This window comes from Helianthus annuus, chromosome 6 (assembly GCF_002127325.2).
Source record: "Helianthus annuus cultivar XRQ/B chromosome 6, HanXRQr2.0-SUNRISE, whole genome shotgun sequence".
Classification (NCBI taxonomy): Eukaryota; Viridiplantae; Streptophyta; class Magnoliopsida; order Asterales; family Asteraceae; genus Helianthus; species Helianthus annuus.
In genome coordinates, this window is record NC_035438.2 from 137,965,499 (window position 1) to 137,970,588 (window position 5,090).

General features: G+C 43.5%; 1 non-coding gene across 1 annotated transcript; it reads left to right on the forward strand.

The window, feature by feature from the left end:
- The first annotated feature begins 4,309 nt into the window (after positions 1–4,309).
- On the forward strand, positions 4,310–4,415 carry LOC118480029. Its single transcript, XR_004861670.1, has one exon. It is a non-coding gene; the product is annotated as a small nucleolar RNA R71 (small nucleolar RNA).
- Positions 4,416–5,090: the final 675 nt, after the last annotated feature.

The window sequence follows — 5,090 nt, forward strand, 5'->3', positions numbered from 1 at the left end:
TTCTTTGATTTGGCGGTTAGATACCTCCACTTGACCACTCGTTTGCGGATGGTACGGTGTAGCCACACGGTGATTCACACTATATCTCTTTAGCAACTTTCCAAAATTGAAATTTTTGAAATGTGAACCACCATCACTTATTATCACCCGAGGTACACCGAAACGAGAAAAAATATTGGATTGCACAAACTTACATACAACGGAATGATCGTTGGTCCTTGTGGCAATAGCTTCAATCCATTTCGACACGTAATCAACCGCAACCAATATGTATAAAAACCCATTTGAGTTTGGGAAAGGACCCATGAAGTCTATTCCCTAAACATCAAATACCTCCACTACCAAAATTGGTTGCAACGGCATTTCATCACGTTTCGAAATGCTTCCCATTCTTTGACAATTGATGCAATTTCGGGCATACTCACGAGCATCCTTGAAAATCGTGGGCCAATAAAACCCACTCGATAACACCCGATAGCCTGTCTTATTCCCACTAAAATGGCCCCCACATGCGGATGAATGAGCATGGGTCAATATCTCTAAAACTTCAGTTTCGGGAACACATCTTCTTATCACTTGGTCGGCCCCAATTTTGAACAAGTCGGGTTCGTCCCATATATATTGCTTCACTTGACTAGAAAACTGTTGTCGTCTCTTCTTAGCCCAATGATTTGGGATCGCACCTTTGGCCAAATAGTTAACGTAATGAGCATACCAAGGGGCAACATAAGTAGAAACGGCCAACAATTGTTCATCGGGGAACCGTTCATTGATTTCACTTGCATCATCTACACCTTCCAACGGGATTCGGGACAAATGATCCGCAACAACATTCTCACATCCCTTTTTGTCTCGGATTTCAAGATCAAACTCTTGTAACAATAAGACCCATCGAATCAACCGCGGCTTTGCATCCTTTTTCTCCATCAAGTACCGAACCGCACTATGATCCGAGTAAACTACTACCTTGCTTCCCCAAATATATGAGCGAAACTTATCCAAAGCGTACACCACTGCTAGTAATTCCTTCTCGGTTGTGGTGTAGTTAAGTTGCGCTTCGGATAAAGTTTTGCTTGCATAGTATATAACCACCGGCTTCTTGTCAACCCGTTGACCCAAAACTGCACCAATAGTGGTATCGCTTGCATCACACATTATCTCGAACGGCTTTGACCAGTCAGGTGGTTGCAAGATAGGCGCCTTGACCAAGTGTTCCTTCAAAACATTAAAAGCTTGCATGCACTCATTAGTAAAGTCGAATGGGACATCTTTTAAAAACAAATTGCATAAGGGTTTGGTGATAACACTAAAACCCTTAATGAAACGTCGATAAAAACCCGCGTGTCCCAAGAATGACCGTACACCCTTAACATTTTTAGGAGGTGGCAATGATGAAATTACCCGTATCTTTGCCTTATCCACCTCCATCCCTCTTTCCGAAATCACATGTCCCAACACAATGCCCTCTTGCACCATGAAGTGACTTTTCTCCCAACTTAGCACTAAATTTTTCTCAACGCACCTTTTTAAAACCTTTTGCAATTCGTTGAGACAAGCATCAAAAGTAGTGCCATAAATGGAGAAATCATCCATGAATACTTCGAGCGACTCTCCAACCATGTCCGAGAAAATACTCATCATACATCGTTGAAAAGTTGCCGGAGCATTACACAACCCAAACGGCATTCGCCTAAAGGCAAAGGTGCCATATGGACATGTGAAGGTGGTCTTGTGTTGGTCATCCGGGTGTATGGCAATTTGATTATAACCCGAATACCCATCTAAGAAGCAATAATATTTTTGACCCGACAATTTTTCAATAATTTGGTCAATAAAAGGTAGCGGGAAATGGTCCTTAGAAGTGGCGGCATTCAGTTTTCGGTAGTCAATACACACCCGCCATCCGGTAACCGGTCGGGTGGCAATTTGTTCACCACTTTCGTCTTTGACTACTTGAATGCCGGCCGTCTTAGGCACAACTTGGGTGGGACTCACCCAAGCACTATCCGAAATCGGATAGATGATTCCCGCGTCCAACCATTTAATTACCTCCTTTTTTACTACCTCCCTTAGGTTCGGGTTCAACCGCCTTTGAGCTTCTCGTGTCGGTTTGGCATCTTCGGTTGTGATAATTTTGTGCATGACGATGGATGGACTAATTCCTTTGAGATCGGCAATTGTCCATCCAATAGCACCCTTGTTCGCTTTTAACACCTCCATCAAGGCTTGCTCTTGTGCCACTTCCAAATTAGAGGCAATAATGACCGGCAAAGTGTCATTATCCCCTAAAAATACGTACTTCAAGTGGCCGGGCAAGTCCTTGAGCTCTAACTTTGGTGGTTCCTCCAACGATGGTTTTGTACCCGAATCAATTTCCACCGGTAGACCCTCGAATTGATGGGTCCATGGTGGTCTACCTTCTTTCATCGCCATCACATCTTGTGCTTCCTCTTCAACCCGTAATGCATAAGCATGTACCTGTTCAGAAAAATCACACAGGCAAATATCCAAACCATCCTCCTCATACTCATGCGGGTTGCATCCATCTACTATGTCTGCCATAAAACACTCATCAACACCATTAGCATTAGAATTGTTAGTAAAAACATTCAAACGCATTTTTCGATTTCCAAATGCCATATCAACCGTACCAAATCTACAATCGATAATAGCATGTGCGGTGCTTAAAAATGGCCGACCCAAAATTATATTTTGTTGTTGTTTAGGGTCCGCCGATGAGTAATCCAAAACTAAGAAGTCCACCGGGTAATAAAACTCATCAATTTTAACAATAACATTTTGAACCATACCCCGGGGCAACTTATGAGACAAATCGGCCAAAACAACCGTCGTCTCCACCCTTGCTAATGGACCAAAGTCATATTGGTCATATAATCCCCCCGGTAAAATGCTAACTCCGGCTCCAAGATCTAGCAACGCCTTAGCCATTTGAAAATTACCAACTTGTACATTAATCAATGGCGTGCCCGGATCTTGGAGCTTAGGAGGAAGCTCCCCATTCAACACCGCACTCACTTGCCCGGTCAAATCTACCCGCTTAGGCACTTTTTTCTTGTTTTGCCTCTTTTGTGTGCATAATTCTTTTAAAAATTTTGCATAAGCGGGAACTTGTTTTATTGCATCAAGGAGTGGGAGATTTATTTTAACTTGTTTGAACATATCCCACATTTCCTCTTTTTGAGGACCCCTTGACACAATAAAATTTTTCTTTCCCGGGTCAAGTAAAGCCGATGGGAATGGGACTTGACTCGGTTCACCCTCAATTGTTTCATTCTTTTCACCTTCCCTCTTTTCACTTTCCCCCAACCCCGGTTTTTTAACAGTTGTTTCTTTTGGTTTAACCGGTGAAGGTTCATCATCACTTTCCATTCCCGTGATGTCCTCAACCACCCCCTCGACCAATTCGGGTGACAAATTGGCCTTAAACTCTTTTCCACTTCTTAACACACTAACATGGTTAATATTAACATTACCTCGTGATGAACCATGTGAAGGGTTTACCTTTGTGTCGCTTGGAAGTTGACCCTTACCTTTCTTCAATTCCGCCACCTCGGTCGCTAATTGACCCATTTGGGTTGTTAGTGAATGGATGCTTTTATCGCGAACCTCATCTTTTTGCATTCGCACTTCATCAAGTTGATTCCGCTTTTGCATCTCCAATTGCATGCTTTTAAGCATCTCCATCACCTCATTTCCACCCGAAGAGCCCCCTTGTTCTTGACCCGTTTGGTATTGTTTTTGATACCCTTGGCTATTTCCGCCCCGATACCCACCTTGGTTATTATAAGATGGCCGTGAACCAAAATTACCTTGGCTACCTTGAAAATTTGGGTTCGCTTGATTCGACGGGTTCCCATATCTAAAGTTCGGGTGATTCCTCAATCCGGGGTGGTAGGTATTAGAGTTCATGTTGTTGTAGTTCCTACCACCTCCTCCTTGACCTTGACCTTGAACCGCATTGACTTCCTCGTATTGCCCTTCCAACATTCCTTGGCAATTTTCAGCCGCATGACCTATTTCATTACACAAAGCACACACATTATATATTTGGTTAGTGGTTTGAACATTACCATCATCTATGGCGTGCACTTGTGGTCGGTTAGTGGTTGGTCGGGCTCTCCTTGAAGCTTGGGCCTTCCTTTTTGATGTAGTTGCCATGCTTTCCAAAAACTCCCAATCTTCATTCTCATAATTCGTTCCAAACGTCCCTCCGGTGATAGACATTAGATCACGTGCGTCTTCGGCACTCAACCCCTCATGAAAGGCGTTCATCAACTCCCATAACTCAATTCCATGATGAGGGCAGTTTTTAATCATCATGTTAAAACGCTCAAACGCCTCATGGAACATCTCACCGTGTTGTTGTTGAAAGCTTCTCAATCCCTTCCGCGCATCATTGGTCTTTTGGGCGGTGTAGAATTCATCCAAAAAGGTTTGTTGCATCTCCCCCCATGTATATATTGATGCCGAAGGCAAAGTGTAGAACCACTTCTTTGCCTTATCCTCCAAAGAAAACTGAAATAAGACTAACTTGACTTCATCGGCCGAAAAACCTTGACTCCCAAAAGTGTTGCAAATTGAGTCATAGGCCTCTAGATGGAAATACGGCTCCTCCGTTGCTAACCCTTTATACTTCGGTAAACTTTGCAACGAGTTTGTTCTTACTTCAAAAGTTCTCCCTTGGTTGTTGTGAGGGATAACCACCGGTGAAGGGTTTTGAGTAATGATTGGCCTGAAATGTGCCTCTATTCCCCTTGCTTGTTCCCTAAGATGCCTTCTTGGAACACCCAATCGACCCCTTGGACGAATAGGACCCATTGGTCTTGGTATAGGCCCTTGTGGTGCAATTGGTTGTTGGGGCATCGGTGGGTATTGATTTGGCCTTTGAAATTGTGGGTATACATGTTGTGGCCTAACTTGTTGCAATGGAATAGGTTGTTGGATTGTTGGCCCTTGTGGTCTTGGCCGAATGTGTTGCGGTATAAGTTGTTGTTGTTGCATTCCACCAACACTCGCCATCCCTTGAGATTGACTTTGAACATACCCAAAATCCCCTTGATCACCATAAT